Source organism: Calidris pugnax, unplaced genomic scaffold (assembly GCF_001431845.1).
Source record: "Calidris pugnax isolate Ruff unplaced genomic scaffold, ASM143184v1 scaffold41, whole genome shotgun sequence".
NCBI classification, from domain to species: domain Eukaryota; kingdom Metazoa; phylum Chordata; class Aves; order Charadriiformes; family Scolopacidae; genus Calidris; species Calidris pugnax.
Genome location: NW_015094509.1, coordinates 12,018,832 through 12,042,736, shown reverse-complemented (window position 1 = coordinate 12,042,736; position 23,905 = coordinate 12,018,832).

The following is a 23,905-nucleotide window of genomic DNA, read 5'->3' as shown; positions in this document are numbered from 1 at the left end:
ACTGAATACTCCCTGCAAGTGATTTCCAAGATTAGCTGCTCTGTTACCTTCCCAGGTGAGCCTTATCAGACTGTAGTTCCCTGGATCCTCCTCCTTGCCAAGAAGGGAATAACATTTGCTTCCTTCCACTCTTCATGAACCTTTCCCAGGCAAGATGACCTTTCAAAGATAATCAAGAGTGGTTTTGCATCAGCCAGCACCCTCAGCACCCATGAGTGATTCTCATTAGGTCCCACAGACTGACTTTGTTTAAATGTTCCCTGACCTGATCCTTCTCAAATATTCCTTGCTCCAGACTTGCCCTGTGGTCTCAGAGGCTTGGGATTCCTGAAGTGTGACCTAGTAAAGGCAGAGCTGAAGGTGACATTGAGTACTTTGGCCTTTTCCATGTCTTTTGTCACCAGGACCCCTACTGCATTAGCAGTAAACCCACATTCCCTTTTTTTTTTTTTTTTTTTTTTTTTTCCCCAGATAATGCTGCAGAACAAGCTCCTTGTGCTGCCCTTTGTCTGCCTCACCTGATTCAGCTCCAGGTGGGCTTTGGCTTTCCTGACCCCATCCCTGTGCAATCAGACAATGTCTCTACACTCCTCCTGAGCCCCCTGTCCCTGCTGCCACCTCCTCTGTGGTCTTTTTTTCACATTTGAGTTTTGTCAGGGAGAAGGTGACAGTTTGTTAATTTGAACAACAGTAGGATTATGGCTCTTGTTTTTTTCTTCCACTCTGTCTGCCTGTGCAGTATAAATCCCTCTGCACTAAAAAAGTGAAGATGGTTTTAGAATTCATGCATTTCTGACCTCTTTTCCCATTTTTCTTCTTAATCCCTGCAGCATGACTCGCAAAATTTGCTTGCACATAAAAGTATTAAAAACATCACTGCTCAAGATCCTACTGTTCTGGCAGTTCCTTAGTGCACTTCATCTGATATCAAAGCTGTGATTAACACAGTTATGATAACGCTGTGCTTCAACTATTGTAACATGCAAGATGGATGCACATTTCTTTGGGTTTGCCTTTAGGATGCTGAAGGATGCTTCCTGTTATGACATATCTGGATGCTGCAAGAACAAAGTGAGTTCAGAGCTGTGAACACACATTGAAATCACCTGATATCCAATGCAATCTCTGCCTTAGCAACTAATAGTCCTCCCTTGCAGCTGACTTCCAGAGAGCCAGGAAAGAAACAAAGATCAGCGTTTGTAAATATTTGTGCTCTTGTTTTTGAGTCATGGCTTTAATTACTGTTCCTGTTTTACTGCTACAGCAGAAATTTAGATTAAAATAAGACAATTACATTTTCTTTTCTAAATATCTGAGGAAATGAAATAATGACAGTGGCTCATTACTCACAGTGAGCAGACCTCCACCAGATGAGCAGTATGTCTGGAGCCAGTCACACAACAGCTATGAGTAAATGGTTCTCAGAGTGAATCAGGATTGCAGAAACTCACTTCTGATGGGCTCCAGAGAAAAACCTGATGCAAATAATGCTGAGCTTGGGTAAAACTTGTATCTGATGCTGGTAGCTGAAGCTACTCTTTTTATGATATAAAGGTAGTATTTGAGTCACTATGAAAACACTAACTCAGTCCTTGCTATAAAGAACTATTCCTGTAAGCTGAGCTGGGCAAGATTCCTAACAGTCTCCAGGAAAGCAGTTTAACAGAGAGTGTTCAGCTGAATAATCATCACTGATGGCTGCATAAAGGCTCCTCACTTGATCCCAGGAAAATGAGATCTTGATACCTCTCTATGGAGTCTTGATCTGGTGCCCAGCAGATATCATGAAGTGACTGCCCAAGGCACAGTTCTGTCACATCCTTCTTTTAATGAAAGCTGGAAATGCCTTTGCTGTTGTAAGTTACTTTACTTTGTTTATGTTTCATAACCCCTTCTATGTTGGAGATGTCACTCCCAACCAATTATGCAGCCAGCTACAGCTGCTACCTCCAACTGCAGAGAGAATAGGCATTTTTAATGAAACATAAAATCAACGTTTAAAAAAGCACTGGTTGCAGTTTCACAGCTATAATGAGGAGCTGCACCTGCCTAACTAGTTCTGCTAAAAAGGAGCAGGCAGCCTGTGTGACATCCTGGGTTCAGGGCTCTGTAATAACAACCTTATTTGGAAATAAGGTTCCTGGACAACAGCTGCCTGTGCCATTCCTGCCCTTCACTCCACCGTCTGAACTGTTGGGCAGACTCATGGACACGTGCTTTTAGGCTGGAGCTTCCCCTGGTGCAGTCATGCACCTTTTTTTGGACTTATCTGAGTCCTGGCCTGAACATTCCCAGCATTCTTACAGTCACGTTTCCAACTGCTTGTGTATTCCTGCTTTAACCCATTTCAAAATCACGTTGCTTAGAAAAGGTCTATTATTAAAAAAACTTGAAATAAGAGGTATCACTTTGACACTGTTATTCTAGGTAGAGATTGCACAAGAAGTTATTCCAGAAAATCTGAGAGAGGAAGTAATCTCTGCTGAGCTGTAATGATGGGGATGGGGAGAGCAAGGCAAGTTCTCAGGCTGAAGATGCTGTGTAAGCTCCTGCTTAGCTGAGGAACAGCTGGGGATACTCACAAAGAACATTTTCCAGGAGTGGGTTCCAGATCATTTTCATCAGCTTAAAGTAAACCCCAAGATATTCATACATTCATAACTGATTATCCATTTCTTTTTTTCCCTTTGTGTTTTCCTTCTATTGTTCACTCAATACCCTATTATCTTTTTTACCAAAGCAAAAGATATGCCAGACAAAAGAACTGACTCTTTTAAATGACTCTATGGAAATGAAAAACAAATAGGATGCACCAGAAAAAGGTTTTGCCCCAGCCAGTTCCACTGTAATAAAATACCAAACTATTCCAATCTAATTTTTCCACAATACATGCTATTCCAGATAACTGAAGTCAGCATTGCTCCAGTGAAGGCATCCATACAGTAAAGACTGCCAAAGTGATAAAGGAAAAAGGTTATGTGGAAAAAAAGAGAAAAATGTAATAACAGCAATTGTTGGACCATATCTTACCAGGAAATATGATACATTATTAATGAATTCCTTACTGTATGCTGTGAAAAGAATCAGTGAGATAAGGAAAGAAATAATGTAGCTAAGGAACTGCACCTGGATAGCAATCTTTGCTTAGAATAATGCAAGTAGAATTTATAATGGATCTATCAAAGCATCTGGCGATGTTGCTATAAAATAGGTCTGGCATTTCCATCTTTACTCCTCAGTTAATTTGAAGGAGTTTATAACTTCACTAACTTGATTCAAACTTGCAATAAAGTATTATTTTCCAGTCTTGGATATTTTGGTTTTGTTAGTGACTAATAAGAAAGTTCCTTCTAAAAAAAAAATAAAATAAAATTAAAAAGTAAGGCAGCCTAAGGCTTAGAAGACAATACTTGTCACTGTTCTTTCCAAAGCCTTTCCTTGTGTTGTCTACTTTTGGCCAAAGACTGAATTCTCTGTCTTCTGTTTTCTGGCTCTCACATGGTTTAGCTAAAGAGTGGCTTCTTTAAATTAAAAAAAAAAAAAAAAAAAAAAAAGGAAGTGGTTGATGCAATAAAGTTAGTTCTTGTGCACAATGAGTATATGATACTAAAACCAGTATAGAAATAGAGTGTTTTGAGGAAGAAGAACTGGTAAAACAAAGGCAAAGGCATAGAATGAAACCCACAAAGCATTATAAAACAAACCTCAACTCATCCAAGTTTGTAGAGTTATGGAACTAGTTAGAATTTCATTAGACATTAATATGTAGTGTTATGGGTTCCCATCTGTCCTGTAACTTTACAGGACAAGCTACCTTCCCAGGCAGCCACAGCCTGTCTCAGCTAATATTCACAGAACAGTTCCCCTCCTCAGAGGTATAAAACCAATGAGGGTTTGAGCCTGAAGGGTGTCTTTAAAATAAAAAAAAAAAAAAAAAAAGCAAGGAAGTGGTTGATGCAATAAAGTTAGTTCTTGTGCACAATGAGTATATGATACTAAAACCAGTATAGAAATAGAGTGTTTTGAGGAAGAAGAACTGGTAAAACAAAGGCAAAGGCATAGAATGAAACCCACAAAGCATTATAAAACAAACCTCAACTCATCCAAGTTTGTAGAGTTATGGAACTAGTTAGAATTTCATTAGACATTAATATGTAGTGTTATGGGTTCCCATCTGTCCTGTAACTTTACAGGACAAGCTACCTTCCCAGGCAGCCACAGCCTGTCTCAGCTAATATTCACAGAACAGTTCCCCTCCTCAGAGGTATAAAACCAATGAGGGTTTGAGCCTGAACTACTTACGAACTGAGAATATGCATTGTCCAGCAGTTCTCCCAGCTAATTAGGGCAAAAAGCTGTAGTTCAATGCTTCTGCGTGGGTGTGGAAAGGGGTAGCATCACCTATATTTTAACAAGGAGAAGAAAAAAAAAAGAAAGACCTAGACAGGACAGGAGAGGGTACAACCACCATATATATGGTCCTAAAACTTAATCTTGACCCTCCCTGTAACAATCCTCCTCTGCAGACAGGCTCTTGGGATCCCTGGCAAGGAGGGGGGCTCACAAACAGCACCACTGTTTCAGAGAAGTTCCTGTTTCTGCCTCGACAGGGCCCTGGCCTGCAGGACATCCAAGGGCGAGGAGAGAAGACAAATATGAACAGAGGTATCCTGGGAAGGACCCACAATAGGAACAATGACAAAGTGAGATGGGAAAGATTCATATCAGACCATTATATCTTCTGTAAGAGATTTTGTTTTTCTTTTTTTAGTTTATTTAGTTTGTCTGACTAGAGTCAATTAAATCATTCTTTATGGAAGCGAGCAAAGAGAGACAGCAGGCATTCGACTAACTGGAAGTTGCAGCTCGTGATAGTTGTGGTCAGAAGGAAGAAGATAACTCAAATACGGAGAAGTTAAATATTTATTTAAAAATAATGTCACAACAACAGTAAAAAAATGAGCTCCCAGTGAAAAACTTGAAAGGCTGCTGCTTTCCTTCTGACCTACACAAGGATTAGATGTATGACATTTTCAGAGAAACTGGGTGTAATGCAAAAGTAGAAGAAAAACCTTTTCTTATTGATGATAGAAAACACAGGACAATACTGCTAGTTGGCTACAAAAAGGGAAAATGGAAGAAATTTTCTATGGCTATGTCATTTTTGGGGATCTTAGGCCAATTCATTGTAAGTTTTGAAATGTTTCATACAATGATAGCAGCAATTAGTTATTTAAATTGTTACACGTGAGCACCCTTAGTGTACATCTAATGAAGGGAAATATAAAAAATAACACTAAATGTTAAAGTATGTGATTTATAAGAAAAGGAGTTTCATTTCTAGCAGATTTACTTCCTTCTGCATTTCTATCGAAAGCAACATCCAGGCTTTCAGCATATCATCCTTTCTTCAGTAACCACAACTTCAATTACCATTTATCAACATTTGTACTTTGTTAGGAAGAAAACAGCTGATCAGCCATTTCCTTTCCTGCAATCAAGCAAAGATTGTGTTGAAGATGAGATAAGCCACTTTAAAACTACAAAACATTCTGTAAATATGGGAAAATTGGGGAGACATACGTTTTATGATCAGCTAACAGGTTGCAGCATGAAGGATTTCATAGGTAATAAGGCATTTGACAGAAAACAGGGGTGTGAGGAGGCTTTGAGGAAGACAGCTTCCCAGCTGAGTTAGCCAGCCAGAGCCTGATTTTTTCTCCAAGTACTCAAACAATACAGATCATATGCCAGCACTGGAAAAATATGGTTAAAAAAATATTTTAACTGAGGGATTTATAGGAAAGGTAGTTGTCTTGAGAACACATTTGTGTTGGACTGTAATTACTAATGGGCTGAATTACACTGTGCTGAAAGAACTTGATGATAGCCATGACGCTAATAAGGATTGTTTGGAGACACCAGCCAAACCTCCTGGAAGCACGACAGGGAGAGATCCTGCAGCTGATTCCTCCCCCGTGAGGACCTGCAGCAGTAAAATAATTTGCAAAGAGAGTTAGCCTGGGATATGCTCAAAATCTGAAACATAGATTGTTATATGCTATAAGCTCTACCGTACAATAATTAAAATCAATAACTCCTGCTGAAAAACTTGATACTAGTTGACAAATGCCCTATTATGTACTTTTCAACGATCCCAAAGAAAATATCAGTGCTATGACAGAATTACTGCATTTTCTTTGCTTCTGGCATGTTGTAAATGTTTGAGTCAATTGGATAGGAATAAAGGAAGATTCTCAATACACTGTAATTACTTTTCCTTTTTCCTGATTTAACAAGTCCCAATGGATCTTACCCCCTCATCACATTATACTGAAAGCTTTCATTCTATTTTCATTCTATTTTCTTTATCCTTTCTATGGAGAGTTTTTAAATATTAATGAGGTGAAATGTCTGTAAGAGGAAATGCAACCAAGTCTTCTCAATAAAAGTCAGTGAATATCGACATTGTTTCACCAAAGTTTCATAAGAAGATTTATATCTTAGTTACTTAACTAATAGGTAGACAGTACAGGTCAGATTAGCAAAGAAAAAAGGCCTTGTCATACTTTTAGTCAAATTGATTTGCTACCATTTTTCCAGAATACCAATGTCATGGAGAGTTTAATTTTGCTCCAATATAATGAGCCTGGTAACTATTGAAATCTGTTCTGTATTAACTCTTCATTTCCTGTAGCATGTTGCATATTCATTCTCCTAAGATAAAATTAGTTCCTTCCACATTTTTAATGGAAGAATTTTTTTATTTTATTTTATTTTTTATGTGCCTCAACCCTGATGTCCTTCCCAAGAGAAAAGGCCTTGTTCTTCACATCAGTGGAATTTACGTAGGAGGTAATTGGTTTGAGCCAATTGGTTTGTCCTCTTTTTGGCAAAACTTTAGGGCAGCAGTAGCTGGCCTTTTCTTACAGCTCCACTCCAGACAGAAAATCTAGTTTTCAATTAAGAAACATGATGTCTCATAGCCACACAAACTATGTTAGCATTTGTAATAAATTAATGTTTCCTTTCTTTATGCAACTCATACAATTTGTAGTTCCAGATAAAACAATAAAATACACCTTCCCCAGTGCTTCCATCCTTCCCCACTCCTGATTATGCTTTGGGGTTTTACCTTTCTCCCAGAGAAGGAGACTTTATGTCACATACACGTGGATTTCCTTCAAATCACAGGACCTCTCATATCTTCTCATATCCTTCTCGCTTTCTAAAACATCCAGACTTCCTTTCTGTATGCTCTATCCTCCATATCAGGATGAAGCAACGAGCAGACCCCTCGTCAGGTTGTTATTACTGTCCCCGCCAGACCTGCTGCTTAGCTACCTGCCAACCCAGGTGCTTTCTTGGTCTGACCATGACCTTGCCCAGAGATTTAAGCAGAACTGTTTTAGAGCTTCACAAACATCTGTTGTTAGTCCTGTGTCACCACTTCCAGGAATTTCAATCCAAGATGAAGGCAAAAAAGTTGCAGATTTGGCTAGCCCAAAATCTGCAATATATAACATTTGTGGTTCATAACCTCAGCCGGAAAAATCACCATAAATAGGATAAGTATGGCAAAAATACCATGCAAAAAACTAAACTAATTATTTTTAAGAACTTTCTGAGTAAGGGGAAGGAAGGGTAGCTTCAGCCTTGGCCACTAGCCCTCGTCCACTTGCATGCCATGGTCATTCATCCACATAGTTCCCTCTTTAGACACGGATGGGGTCTCTCCCCCAGCTCCAACCCCACAGCTGGTGTCAGCTGTGCGGTCAGGCTTCCCAGACCAAGTTTATATATGTTTTATGAAGAAAAAAAATGGGCAGACTTTGTGCTGTGAAGGGTAGACCAGATGGTCCTGGGGCAAGACAGCATGACAGAACGGGAAGGAAAGAAGGAAGGAAGGACGGACAATTTTACCTTGCATGCTGGGGACCACAGTCACTCCATCTCTTCCTTGGGTTTTGGTGGTTTGGAGTTTTGGTTTGTTGTTGGGTTTTTTAACTCTAGGGGCTACATTTCCCCTTTTTCATATAAGATAAATAAAACTCACATGCTGCCTCGGCTATCAACAGCTGGGCTCATGCTGGGAGAGAAGCTGCCTTCCCAAGGGATCATTCAGAGGATTTTTCCTTGTTCATGTGTAAAGCTGTGTAATAACTCTATGCACATCTGAAGTTGACTTGGCTTTTTTTCAGTAAAATATCTACCTAATATTTAAGGTTCTTTGATGGCCCTTTCTTGTAAGTCCTTTCATTTAATGGGCTTTTTTCATTTTCAGAGTGGCAGGGTGTGCCCATGTGTGGCTGTGTGTCAGAAGAAACATAAGACCTTTTTACAGTCTGACTGAAATGTCTTCTTTCCACTTGTCAGAGTGTTATAAGGAATAAAAAGAGCAAAGCATCTCTTCAGCCAGTTGTACCTGGTGGATGCCAGCGTGATACACATTACCACCAGCGCATGGTGCAGACACTGCCCTGGCAGACTCTGTCTTCCAGGGGTATCTGATGGCAAAAGAGTCCATTGCACTTCCTATTCAAAACTGAGCTTACAAGCAGCTTGCCGGGTGATCCTTCACCCTAACATGACTGCAAAACGTAGTCTCAAGCTGCACTGAACTGATTTTAAAACTCTTTGCAGGCGTAACTCCAAGCAGCTGGCCAGGATGTGTTCTGCCCACATCTCAAGATTAAATAATATTTTTAATACAGCTGTAAAATTATAATTTTTGCAGAGTATTTTCATTTTGTTTATCTGAATGTGAAGTACTTCGTTTATTTATTTCCCTTCCTTTAAACTGCTAACCAACACTTGGAAGACCATACAAAACAGCCCGTGGATTTTTTTCCCTCAAAGTTGGAGTTCTTTAGTTATAAAAGGTTGAGATAAATGTCTTCAGTGATACAAATGCATCACATTAAAGCAAGTCATTAGCCTGTGTGGCAAAAAAGAATAGGACTTGTTTTTGTTTCCCAAACTCAAAATTATTATGTGTATTTTACTTTGTTTTTGTTTTTAATTAAAACTCTAGTACAGCATCTTTTGTGTTTGTGGTAATTATTCTGAACTTTGTATCCCAAAGGAGAAACGTGTAAATAGTTCACTCTTTTGTGACTATTTGTTCCTGCCATTAGCTCAGGAAATGTGTTTTCCACGCTCTGGATTAGTTTAGCCAACTGGTGACAAAAGTAGTCATTTGAGTTAACACAAGAGCAGAGTTAAGCAACAGAATAGACTACATTTCTGAGTAACATAATATGACCATCTGAGGAAACAGTAATTGTACAAAATGTTTCGTCTTAAGTGTATTCTTTATTATTCATGTGCTAGTTGTCAATGTGGATGGAGAATGGTTTATAAATCATTGACAGCTGCCACTGGAAACATTTATATTTTGAGGACTTCTCAATCTGTCCTGCTGGGCTTGAAGTCAATGTGGACACTACTCTTCACTTACATTGTAACGACCAGGGGGATTTAGGTTTTATCCAAACATACGTTGTGCTACCTGCTTTGGATTTGATGGGTCAACTTACAGTAAATCTCTGTGGGGGTAAAAGTTACAGCACAAGACAGTTTGCACTGTTTGGGTTAATGGAGAGTGCAGGGCAGACCTGGATCCCAGAGGTACTGTGGGACTCAGGCCCTGGGGTGCTCCTTGGTCCCCACCAGCTCACTGGGAAACGGACAGGGACATGGCCTCTGTGCTCATGCTGTGCTGACAAACTCCATTGGAGCTCTGGAAGTGCAGACACCAACCAAGCTCTCCTCCTGGCTATACCTCACCTCTGTGCCCTCCAAGCCCCTACCCCACATCTTTTCTCTCTCCCCACTTCTCCCTTGGGTTCCCAAGAGCTGCCACTTCTGCCATCTCTGCTGCCAGCCTGTGATCTTGGGTGATCCCTGATGAAAAGCCAGCCTGGGTTTGGGCTAGCAGCACCCATGTTCTTGTGGGCATCCTGCCACCACCCTGAGCTCTCTGAAGTTTGTATGTTTTGTAATGAATCAGGGACATGTGAACAAGAGAAACTAGAACTATTCTGCTCCTCACAAAATACTGGTATTTATAACAGAGTAAGCTAAGGAAATGAGACTTTTGCAAACTAAAGACAAGTAAGGCTTGGCTGGTTTTGTGCTGCTCTGGCAATGCAAACATGGTTTTGCTGGCCAGTGCACTCTGACTGCTTTGGTCTGTTCTGAATCTCTCCTTAAAAGTTGAAAAAATTTGAGTGATTTTACCACCAGACTCCATAACAGCAAAACATTAAAAATAGCAAAGGATGATGTTCAGTGTTTATTTATGATCTCTTTGCTAACTTTTAAAGCCCAAAGATATTTCTAGACAAATATGTATGTTAGAATGGAGATGAAGCTTCTCATCAGCAAGATAAATGTAAGAATGAAACACATACCCCAAATCACCGATAATGCATTCAGAAAACTCAAAGTTGAACTAACTCTTCAAAGTGAACCATGTTGACTGTTCCTCATGTATCATTGAGACAGTCAGAAAAGCTTAGTGTTCCTCAGCAATGACAATGAGAAGGAAAAATATTTTAAAACCAGGTATTTAAAAAATCACAGAATCAAAGAGTACTTGATGCTGTCAGACACCTCTGAATATCATTTAGTCCAGCCTCCTGCTCAGAGCAGGGTCAGCTACAGCAGACTGTTCAGGGCCATGTCCAGTCAGGCTTTGAATATCTCCAAGGATAGAGACTCCACAATCTGTCTTAGAAACTTGTTGCAGTGTTTCACCAAGCAAACAGTAAAATTATTTTTTTCTTATGTTGAAATGGAATTTTCTTTATTTCCGTGTGTGCCCGTTACCTCTTGTCCCTGCACCTGGCACCACTGAGAAGAGTCTGGCTCCTCTTCTTTACACCCACCCCTCATCAGGGATTTACACACTGATGAGGATCCTGAGCCACGTCTTCTCCAGCCTGAACATCCCCAGCTCTCTCAGCCTCCCTTTGTATGACAGATGCTTCAGTCCCATAATCATCATCTTGACCCTTCACTGGGCTTGCTCCATTATGTCTTTGTTTCTCTTGTACTCGGGAGCCCAGCACTGGCCACAGCACTCCAGATGGGCCTCCCAAGTGCTGAGTAAAGGGGAAGGATTACCTTCCCTGACCTGCTGGCAACACTAAGCCCAATACACCCCAGGATACACTGGCTTTCTTGCTGCAAGGGCACATTGCTGGCTCATGGTCAACCTCCTGTCCCCACTTCCAGGACTTTCTCTGCAAAGTTGCTTCCCAGCCAGTTGGCCCCCATCCTGTGGTGGTGCATGAAAATCCTTCTAATCTACTGTGTGATGAGGAAAATAAGGGCAACATGCAAAATTGCTTTGGCACCTCATAGCAGTTAGGTGAACCTTACACACCTGTGGTCCCAAGAGCCCATCCAGTACTGTCTTGAGGTCCTGAAAGATTGCAGGAACATGACTGGTCTTATCTGCTTTTACATCTCTACATGTGTGCTTGACACTTGTAATTCTCCTTATGGAAAATGTGCACATGTAGGGTACAATTTTTCCTGATTGCTTTAAGATGAAATGGGTCATATGGTGTGGCTGCTTATGTCCCTTCATCTGTTGTAAAGGAAATCTAGGTGAACCACTTGGGTTAAATGAATCTATCCCTTGGTCTCCATGCTTTCACAGGAAAATGCAGGACACTAGATGATGCTACTCTTTTCCCTTCCTTTTCCTGCAATTCCTACCTGCCAAGTGAGGACACCACATTTAGAAGTCCAAGTGATGAACAGGGAACTGATCTAGACTGAAAATAAAACATAACAGAAAATGGTTATTTTTCCAACTGAGCTATGTTTCTGCCCAAATAGTTGTATCCACAATGGGGGAGGTAGGAACCAGCAGCTGCATGAGCAGAAGATCTACAAGGAGCTGCAGCTAAGCATACCCCTGAAAAGTCATCTCAGAGGTCTGCTTTTAGAGGTGCGCTGAGTGTCTGACACATGCTGACAACAATTTATCCAAATCTCACAGGTGTGTTGCTGCTCTTACTGCTGTGGCTGTAATGGTCTGGCCTCAGGGACACCAGCACATATTGCTTCTCTCACTCAGCCTTTCCCTGTACTAAAGGCATTTTCTAGGCAAGAAAAAGAAAAATTACTTTAAATCACCTTAGATAGTGCAAGGAATTGACACAGTCTCCCTCCACTGGGCCACTGGGCAAAAGGTACACACAATGGCTTCTTTCTGGCTCACTTTTTAGGGAAGGAAATGTAACCCCATCGTTCCCATCCAAAAAACATGGCTGTGCAAAACCCAGTCCCACAGAAGTGCCTCAGGGTTGCAGGTAGGCATTTGTGTCCAGGAAAGACAGAGAAAAAAAAAAAAATAGTTGCTTCTTCAGAGTCATAATTTCTTTATCTCTCCTTTTTCTTCCTTCTCTATGCTTGATGTGCTGATGCCAGCACCCTCTCAAGACAAATGGAATGGCTCTGGGGTCTCATCTCTGGACAGCAGAGGTAAAGATGTTTGGACGTTTTAAGGATATTTCTAGTTCACTTCAAGTTACAATCCAAATACTATTCCCCAGGTTTGCAATGCACAGTTTTAGTAAAGTTGTAACATTGTGACGTTCTGTGCTTCCTTCTGTCTTCCTTCAATGCCATATTAACACAACTGGGAACATCAGGTAGCAAACCAATTCCATTTTTTCAATTTATTTTAAACAAATAAATTGCAAACATGGTTATTGCTAACTGAAGCTGCACCTTTCTCTACAAGTTCTTCTATAAATACATGTTCTGTACTATTACCAAGAAAAATTCCTCAAATTCTGAGTATTCTTGTAATAAAGCACTTGTGTTACTGGAGCTGTAAATACAGGAATGACTAAACTTACTGAAGCAAGGACAAAGGGCTGGAGGCTTTTTGCCTGAATATATAGGAGCCACTGAGCATTGCAAAACCTCAGGGTCAGGCTCAGGCTCTGATGGTGGCATACCCCTTTAGAAGGTAGAAGTTGTTCACATACAGAAGAAGTTGTAATGACTCAGGCTGCAGGATTCACAGTGGCTGCAGGTTATAACAACAGCTAGTCAGGAGTGATCCAAAAATATCTTCTGAACCACTGAGGGTCCCAACCTGTGTTCACTGTGATGGCACATCAAAGCCAGAATTGATGTGTCTTGTCTCTGTTTCAGGTCTTGTCTGAGAGAGGATGAAATTCCTAACATGCACTCGACATGTTACCTAAGCATTGTAATGGCAGTTTTTAATTTCTTTGATTATAAGCAGAGAACACACAGAACTCTATCAGAGTAAATAACATGAAAATCAATTGATCATGCCCACAAGTTTTTAAATTCAGTGTGGACTTCATATTCACAGTACCTCAAACTAAGTCTATTATAATCAATTATTTTCACGTAAGGACTACATACAGAAAATGCTGATAGAAAAGTCAGGTCAGATACTATGGCCTAATTTTTAACAGAGCTTACTAAAGTGCTTAAACTCATGCTTTTCATCTGTGAGGCACAGCAGACAGAGTGGCATAGATCAGCCACGGACCAGTGACGTTGCTCATTGCTCAGCAGGAGCAGTAAGTGACTCCTTAATCACAGCAGCCTCTTCACATGGAGACAAGCAACGCAAAGCTCGTTTCTCAGCTGAGTCTGCAGGGATCCCCTCTGCCAGAGGGATACTATTGACTGGGACACCAGAGTTGCCACCACACTTCTTCCATAGCACAGCGGCCAGAATGGCTCACCGTCAAAACCACAGCGTAATGGAACCCACCCCTTTAGGGGAATGCTCTGTCTACCTCCATGCTTAGGACTGATGCAGTGGTTCTTGGTGGGAAAAGGCTGCATCCTACGTTGACCGTGCTGCTTTTCTGCTTGTGGGTGCTCGGAGTGTCCCTGCCAGCCTCCTGCCTACCCTGAGATACCCCACGCGAACAAGCCCAGTTCAGCTTGGGAAAGATGGATGAAACCAGAGCACACAATGATACAGCTGGAGACCATCTGCTCTCTGGACTTGGCTCTAGGCAATAGGACCTACAGATGCGTAAGCACGTGTTGCTACAAAGCACAGAACAAGCAATTGTGTGTGTTGTGAGGCTGAAGCTGTGAATGGGAACAATTAAATAAGTGTGGAGGCAGAGGCAGAAGTAACTCCAGGGTTTGTGGAAGCAGTGTCTAGAGTGTGGGTCTGCACAGCAGTACAGCAGTGCCCTGACCTGGTGCTTCTCTCTGGCCGGTGAATACCTGATTATTGTGTACGGAATAGGGGACAATTAACAGTATGGGCAGTATATTCTGAAAAGGTTTCCTAGTTTGTGCCTCTCTGCCAACGTAGGCAGAGGATCACCTAGTTTGTGGATCCAGGTAGGACTTAGGCAGTACCAGACATCCCTAATTAAATCTTCAGATGCCAATGCATTTTTACTGATTAAAGCCTGACTGATGCCTGTGATCACTGAGAATAACTGTTCACAGCTGCATGATGGGAGATTCAACATTTATAGAGGCAGTTAACAGAGACTAAGGGTACACATGCACCAAGGCCTTGCTTAATTGCTAAGGAGATACATGTGAGCTGCTCCAGCTGGGCAGCTCTAAAGCGTGGTGCTTGAAGCCAGCACATGTTCCTGGCACAGCACTGGAATCCCACAGCAGACCTGCCCTTAAGGTGCAGGTCTGCAGCCTGGCTCTAAACTGATGCCAGGAGAGGTAGATAGTTCCTCCCTGCCTTTACTCTGTGCTTAGGTATTTCCAACTCCACCTTCTGCCACTCCAGGATTCACACAACTTGGTTGTTGGACCAGAGAACTAATGAGAGTTAGTCCTGGGCATACTACAATCTACTTTTATTTTCAGTATGACACAGCTCAGCTTAACTTGACCTGAAATCTCACAGAGATTTACCAGCACCACTTTGAGGAACAAGGAGTTGTTTATAGTCAATATCAAACCTAATATAGAGTTGGTAAAAATGACCAGTTATCACTCCAAAGGGTCATACCCTGAGTGTGCAAACAAGAAGTGGACTCATCTTTTCCTGATACCGAAATAATTACAAAAGGGGACTTGCAGACTGCTCATATGAGATCTCTTTGCAAGTCCTTTTCTCAGCTCTCTACTCAGGTTTTTATGATGCCTCTTATGAGCTGATTTTCCTCTGATTTTGCTCCCTTTAACTTGTAAGAAAAACTTCACTTTAAGTTTCAAGAGAACTTTATTTCAAGAATAGCATAGTTCCTCAGGTAAACATAAAAATACTAGGGTATAGGTAGAAGTTGAAGCAGGCCCTTTTAGTGGCATCTGAACATGATTTCAAGCAGTATTTATCTGCTAATGATCCCTTAATGGTTGTGTCTGACAAATAACACAATGAGAGGAACTTTAAAAACATCTCTGCTGATAGCTATGACTACTGTGGTGGACAGATACAGATCTGTCTCGGATGAGTCAAAGGTAGGGTATGGCAAAAATTACAGTGACAAGTCCTTAGTTTCGGATGTTTCTCATGGTCTATGGAGAAACACCAGTTATGGAAGTGTTGCATTTCATCTGACCCTGACACTGTAGGAAGACAAGCGTTCACAGATCGGGGTAGGGATTGTAAATCTTTGTCCTCTTGCCTTAAAACACAATAGCTGGCTCAGAGAGGCAATCTTCACATTTTTGGTCTGCCTGCAGAACATGTTTGGCTGCACAACATAGCTGTGGTTTTCCTTCCTATTAAAACCAGGATATCAAGTATTCAGCTATTACATTCCTTTATTTTTGTTATGTAAATGTATAACACTCAGTATTACAAGAGGCTGCCCCCAGCTTACAGCATGAAACTCCGTGTTACTCAGAAACCTTCCCACCAGCATGAAGGAGAGCTTCCAGCCCTGCCAGTCACCTCCTGCTGCCGCGCGAAGCCTCCTTCGTGCCAGCTCCCGTCTACCACCACCGTGGTGCCAAGCACAGGGTGCTCTCACAGCCCTGGGGGAGGATGGTAAAAGTAATTCCTTAAGCTAGACATATTTTACATAAAATGTGGGTGTGGGAGATAAACCATGATTTTAGGGTCCTCAGAGCCGTATTTTGGAGGAAGCATTTTTGTAATCTTTCTCCAGTTTGTTTTACAGCATTTTTTGTTTTGATGGCTGACTTAGAAAAGCTGGAAATCATGATTTATAAACATGGGATGAGAGGCTGCAGAGCAAACTCCTGTAAGCTGAAGGCCTGATGCCTCAAGACTTTATAGGCTGTGGTATTTCAAGTGTTTTTTCCAAGTTATATGCTCCCTCCAGGTTATGAGGCACTTCCCTGCAGGTTTTGTGGAGTCATTCCAGAGTCTTCACATTTGGTTTTTGGTATTATTTTTTTTCCCAGCTTAATTTTGGTCTTCAATATTTACAGCAGAAGCAGTTTCCCTCAAAACATAGTGTTGGTCATAAAAAATATCATCTGCTTCTGCTGTTGCTTTTGCTCTTGCTCTGCTTTCACTGGGACAGGCAGCACATCCCCATACCATAGCACTGGGACATCAGGGGACTCTTATAACCATGTAGCACTGGACTAAAGTACTGCCATCACTTGTAACAGACCATAAGCTTCAATACGAGTCTGTAAGGCCTCAAGACGGAGGTCTGTCAGGCTTGCCCTGTCAGAACCCCACCTGACCTGCCCACAAGCTCTGGTTTACTCAGTCTAACTGTGACAGCAAGTTCTCTAATTGTTCAGGTGACTATGGCTGATGTCTTTTACGTTGTGTGACACAGCTGTAGGTAGATAGCAGGAAGTAAGCAGGAGACCCCACAGCTGTAAGCAGTTCTCTAATGGTCATTAAAGAAATACAGAGCTGCAGCTGAAGAAAACTGGGTTTAGGGGTAACAAAGAGAACAATGAATAGTATCTAACATATGTAAAAGGCACCAGTGGAGCTGCAGGCTGGTGAAGAAAGAACAAAGGTGTGTGGTGTGTCACCAAAGGGTGACCCAGGTGGATCTTGGAGAAAAGGAGAGGAAGCCATCAACATGGACATCGTACTCCTACAGAGAGGCACTCCAGGTGCTAGAAACTCCCCCACCAACACCAGACTGTGACTACGGATCTTAGGAGCCAGAGGAGCAGGAGTAAGGTAAGAAGGAAAAGGGGTAGAAAGAAAAGAAATGAGTGTATGACAACTTTATATTGTGTTCTGGTTTTGGTATGCCCCCTCTAAGCACAAAAGCAAGGTACACAGAAATGCTCTGAGGTATGACAGTTGGTTGTTTGGAGATTTTTTTGGTAAATTGGGAACGAGATGCACATACGACTTCAGTGGCTTGTTCATTATTTCAAAAGGATTCTGTGAAAGGCAAGCATCTCACAAAGGGTCACCGAGTACAGTCTTCCCAGTTACAGGCATCACATCAACCCTTTCAGAAAACCCTTGAAACCTCTTGTGGTTTATCCATACAGAATTACTTCTCTATTTACAGAAAACTGAACGAGCTATCCCTCCCTCTTCACATAGATCTTCAGTTCCTTCATGGAATGTTTACACTTTATGACTTGCTATTAATTTTATTAACATTATAAAAGATACTCTTGGCACTAAGGAAATATGTGGACAATATTTTATATGACTACTGTATAGCATCCAGAAATCTCATCTTTCATGTTTCAGCCTTAACAATTAATGAATGCATTCAGTTCCTAAAAAGGTCCCAGTAGGCACAAACAATCCTATTGATTTCTGTTGTATTCGGGAGGTCTGGAGCCAAGGTTTTAGTGCAAGACTGCGTCTGAGATATTTTCTGGAAATAGCATGAGTGGTTTAAAGTCTACCAGCATCCAGAGGCAGTGTGGGGATGCTTGCATTACTGCTGCCTTAATGGATAAAAGCAGACTTTGCTTCCCAGGGCTATCAAGCCAGGTCTAGGTTTGTCTCCAGCAACTTCAGTTCAGTGTCTGTTGAAACAAGAGTTGGTGAAATCAGTTTTAGTTATCTAAACAACTTGACAAAGGGATAAAACCCCCTTGCAACGTCAGTAGAAATACTCATGCAATTTTCGGTGATGAAAGTAGTGATTTGGCACTTGCTTTCTGAGCAAACCTTTGAGGCAATTTTGGTTAAGCAGCCACTGATGTTACAGCCTGGATTTTTGTCAGTCTGAAACACGGTGAACCTCCTTTGCCCATACTATGACTGCATTTCTGAGGTTTTTGATCCCCAAACCCTTGGAAGTTAAAACCTGTGGTGAAATCCAGTCCAGTACTGGCTGTGTGCTGTACACAATGACTCTTGCCTCATAGGCCAGGGAGACACTGCTGAGAAGTGAAATTGGTTGCTGCAATTAACAGAGGTCAGTGCTTGTGAAACAACTGCACCATCTTAACACCAGTGGTTTGTAGATCTTAGGATTTAGCAGCTTTCTCTGGGAGTGAGAAGAATAACTGAGCAGAAAGTAATGCAGCCTGAGCAGATGGCAAAAGTTTCTCGTTTGTCTTCCCTCTCTTTCTTTTACTCTCATGATTTCATGAGTTTCTTTCATAAAATATTGATTATTTTTAAATGCTAATATGGCAACCCTTTCTGAGAGAGTTCAAAATATAAAACCATGTAGCCTGGTGGTCACATACGAAGGCTGAGTGGGACTGTGATCCATCTTCTACTGAAGGGGAAGGTACCATCAGAGCCAGAGGGTGGATGAGAGGGTGTCAGGAGCTGCTTGAACAGATTCATTTCAGTTCAATCACCTGTTTATACGTCAATCTCCTCACCGTGTATGTGTGCGTCTGACTCCTGTCTCTCAAATACAGCATATGAATACATGTAGAAGAGGAAAATTGTGGAGAAAGCATTATTTAGTGATGGGATTTAATGCCTCTGTTCTAGCTGGAAAAAAACACTGCCTGTAGCACCGTTTAGCAAAAAGCTTTTCAGAGAAGCACTGTGATAGTTGAGTGTCTGGTTGCAGCCATGCTTTCCACCGAGCCTTGCACTTGAAGAGCGAAATAATCCAACCTGAAGTTCATCTCTGTCCTGCATACCATGTGCCTGGGAATGTGACTGCCGAGGCTGCCACAGACAGGCAGCCAAGCAGGCAAGGGCTGGCAGGAGAGGCTGCTGCCAGCCTGTGGGCCTGCTGTCGTGTGCCAATAACACTTAGCACAAGCATCTAATGTAGAGCTCTTCTTTCTTTTTTTTTTCCTCTTTTTTTTTTTTTTCCCCTTTGAGTATGCTGTGATCTGCAGTGGTATAAATTAATCCTCCAGTAAAAAGCCCACTATTTTCTGCAAGGATGAGAGGGAGAACCTAAACCCTTTCTCCACAGGCAAGGCAGAGCCCTCAGAACGAATTAGCAGGGAACAAACTGTACTGATAAGTCTCCACTTTCCCTTTCCTAGGCCAGGGAAAGCAAAAAGATTCAGAGCACCATTAAAATTGAAATTTATTGCAAGGAGCAAACCTTTCAACATCGGAAATGGGAGGCTTTAGCGGAGATAAAACCTTTTGCGTTTTGGTTTCCTGCCACTCTTCAATGCAGAAGGCAAGCCTGTTATCTCCCACTGGTTTCCTGGGGCTCTGCAGGGCCCCCAGTGACTCAGAGCAGAGGCTGCAGATCTTCCTCCCATCAGTCACCCTCAGCTGACTGCTGCTTTTGGTGGCCTTGGTCTCAACCAGCCTGGAAATCGTCTGCCCCTCTCAGCGTAACGCTTTGTTTTCTCTTGTTAAGTTCTGGAGAAATCCAGTGTTTTAGTATGGATAATACATTACACTCAACAGCTGTTGTCAACAATGGCTTAATAGCAGGTAATAAAACTTTTATGGAAGTGCTCTACAGTGCGCTGCCCTAAACCAAAAGCATGTTTAAGGGCTGCTCTTCGAACTCTGGAGCAGAGCCAGCAAACTGGTGTTACACCACTGCTGAATCTGGCCCTTCTGCTCACCCTGACTGGCACCGAGTCCTGCTCTCCTTTCTCTGCCAAACCTTAAAGATAAGTTTTAACAGAAATTAGACCACTGCTAGAGGGAAAACAGTCAAGAAAATGTCCTTTTGTATTGCTCATCTTAATAGTCACTACATAAAAAAACAACTTTGCATACTTTTTTCCATTCCCAAGTGACAAATACTTAAAAGTCAGTGGACAGAAATCCACCGGGTACAGCTTTAACTGCATCAGTCAACAGGAATTTTGTTGTTGACTTTGATGAAAGGAGGATCTAAGACAGACATTTCCAGGGTGGGCTTCTCGGGTTTAAACAATAAACTTTTTTTAAAGAGCAAATATAATTCCCGGGTTGGCTTTTTTGTGTTCTCAGCTTGTGCTGAAATCACAGAGGCTAACTTGCAAGTTCCACTTCCTTCCTTTACGCAAGATATACAAGCTAGAAATAATGGCATACAGCTTAATTTCAGCAGCTTTAGAGATAATATATAATAATAAAAATGAATCTGCACAAACCCACTCTCCAAGGCAACAATTACCTTTTTTGTTTACCAACACACCTCCACAAATCTGATTTGGATGCTGTGATCATTTCCTCTTCCTCAGAGTAAGACGGAAAAGAGCTGAATGTGAGAAGGGGTAGGTATATTTAGGCCACAGAACCCCTCTCTGAAATTCCTTTATGAACCCACCTGTCTCAGCTTATGCTGGAGGATATCTTTTAGGACAACATGCAGACTTGAAAGACTCACAGGGATGCTGAAAACACTGTATCTGTGGATTAGCTGCATCATTAACTGGTAATTTTCCAGTGCTTAAGAAAAAAAAGGGTGGTGTTGCATCATTGGAAAGTGTCAAATACCCTAGTATTTTGCCTTTGGTCTTGCTAAGGTTTTTCTGTGGTGCTGGAGACCTGCCTATTAGCAGAAGTTTTGTTCCCGAGTAGATCAGCTCTGAAAATTTGGAAGGGAAGCCTGATAGTTATTGGTGGCGTATAGAAAGATCTTTGGGAAATACAGGTAGTGTATTTCCCTCGGTGTGTTCTGGCTTGCTATCTTCCAGTGTCTATTTGGTTGCATGCCTCTGGAGCAGCCTCAGGGGGTATCACTTCTCCTCTAACTGTGCTGTGCTAGAGTGTGGTGCTGTCACTTCCTTGGACTTGATTGGCCTCTTGGTGTCTATAGGACTCACAAAGAAATATTTCTTACACGTTCATGTTTTTCTCAACCAATGTTATATATGACGTTGTGGCTAGGGTCTGTGCCGCAAAACCAGCCCACTAAAATCAAAACCAGAGGTGGACAGTCTCCACCCAGGGATGATGATGTGTATTTTATTCAGCAGCTGTTTAAATCCAAAATACAGAGAGGTTCCTGGGATCTTGGACCAGAACTCAGGCATGCCTAACACCTCAGCTCAAGCAGCACTCCCACATGTCCGTCCATCTCTGCCTTGGCTACCCAGCCATGTAGTTTCACAGAGGCTGGAAAAGTCCCTTTCCCATCCCATGCCTGAGAATTGGCTCTTGGTGACCCTTTCCTGTTTTGCAAGAGATTTGGGTGTGAAGTCCTTCAGGAGTAAGGGGAAACTCAATCTCACAATCCAGCATCTAGGCCTCGTGCTGTAGGTGGAAGACTGAGTGATGCAGTTGCCTCCGCATGCTTTTAAAAAACAATTTGAGGCTGAATTATCTACCTGAGACAAGAAAGGTTGCAGCCATCTGTATTTGTGGGTGAGCTCTCACTCTGCACCCCAGAAAAAACTCCTGAACCCCTGCAATTTTGGACATACCCAGAGATGTCTTTGGCATCTCTGCTGGGTTAGCTCAAGGCACCTCTTACCCTGCAACCACTGGGGTAATTTCAGCTGCCATCCTGCAGCATTCAGTGTTTGTCCCCATCAGCCTCCAACTGGATGCTGCAGTGGTGCCCTTCTGTGCAGGAGCCATGTAGGAGGCTTCGGTCAAAAGCCTATTTGAGTCAATAGCAAGGCTCAATTAATGGGATTCAGCTGACTAGATGTACATCTGAGCTATTCCCTTTATAGTCAGTGACAAGAATAGGTACAGCAAAGCTATGATCCATTTCCATCTCAAAGGAGACATCTAAACTGTCAGATACATTGGGTTCTAAATGTACCATCTCCACTGTCTATACAGGGAGACCAGAATGAAGTACTCGGATACACACATGCACCTGGCTGACCTCTGAAATTAGGTGAGATGAGTCCTATTCCTAGAGGCCTGACAGAGGACAGAGCACAGAGCACTCTCAAACTTTAGTACTAAGGGAGATGGAAATTCCTAGGTGAAGGCACTGTGAAACAGTGCAGTGAGTTAGGGGAGGTAGTTATAAAGTTGATATTGTAACACATGAGGCATTCACAACAGATTAGGTATTTGGGTGACCCACGTAGTAGGGAGTAGAGCCCAGTGCTATGGCAGGAGCAACCCCAATCTCCCATGGGGATCAATAGCCTCAAAATCTGTCCAGTGTCAATAGATATGAAAGCTGGAACACTCTCTTCTCACAGGAACACCCATCATAAGGAGATAATGTGCCTCTTTTATGCAGATACCAATGGATAATTTTATTTACCTGCCCTAGGGAGTCCCAGTCTGTTAGAGGAGTGGAGCATTTGGCAGAGGACACTTCTCAGACACTGGACTGAACTGATTTGCTGGGTATAACATTATTCAGTGCTGACTGAAGCAATAATCAGGGGGCAGGTCTTGTCCCACAGGTGATGGTGCCTCCTTATCACTCAAGAGGCTCTGAGTCCTTCCAGCTCCTCACCACTATTTCACTAGTCATTATTGGTACCTTTTTCATTTTTAGTGAGACATCTAAACACTTCTAAAAAACCCAGCCCTGGCTACATGCCAATCACCATCTAACTCAGCCGTGCTGATCATCCCTGAAGATCTCGAGGGATCTGTGTGGTTTCAGATTCTCAGTAAGCAGTTCCTCTGAGGCTGACTGGAGCTCCTCTCCCAACAAAAGAAAGTTCCAGCAAAGGCTTAGTGGGAGACAACTGCATCACAGCTTCTTCCAGCTTCTTTTCCCCCTGTGGAGCTTTGGGTAATGGTTCTTTTTAAAGCAAATTCAATTTTATTCACTTCCAGGGGAGATGATGTATGGGATTTGGCATCATTTGACAATGGCCCATTGTGGAGCCTTGCAAGGCAGGCACTTATTCCTTAACTTTCCTTTTCTGCATGAATTGTGAGCTATTTCCTTCCAATTTGCCATTTTCTTTTTGGCCTCTACCCAAGACAACACTTTTATTATTTTTTTTTTCAGAGAATAATTTGTCTTGAACAACTCAAGCTGTATTAATAGTTATGACCTGGATACATGTGCTCAGTAAATAATAGGGTAGTAAAATAAAAACCAAAACCACATTTGGGTGTAAGGGAACTTGAGAAAGAAAGAGAGTGTCAATTGGAGACTCAAACATGATCTTTATGCCATCTCATTTCACTATTATTTGGCATCCTTAAAGACTGCAGATCAGCAGCAAGATTACAGCTAGCTTCTGAGACCGTGGGAGTCACCATCCTGAATCCCAGCCTCTCATTTCACCTCAGTTTGACAAGTACCCCTGCTAAATGCTTCAAAAGAAAGTACATGACATTCCTTGGTAGACAGGAGCAGGATAAGCTGCCCCACCAAAAGAGCTTATTCTTGTCTCTGATGCTTGCAGATCAGCTCTGAAACACAAGTAACTGCATCCCTTCCAAAAATCAGTTAGGAGCAGTTGTGATATTGAGATCAATGATGGCTCTTTACTGGAAAAAACACCTGCATGCTGATTTATTTCTTTTACCTATTGAAACGATTATGGGACAATATCACAGGTGCTGCACTAGACAAGGCAACACACTGGGCGCAGCCAAGGGATGGAAAGGAAGGAACTAAATTGCTTAGTACATTGGTTTCCCCCCCCCCCCCCCCCACAGCCTTTTATTTCATTGTTGGTGCTGTTC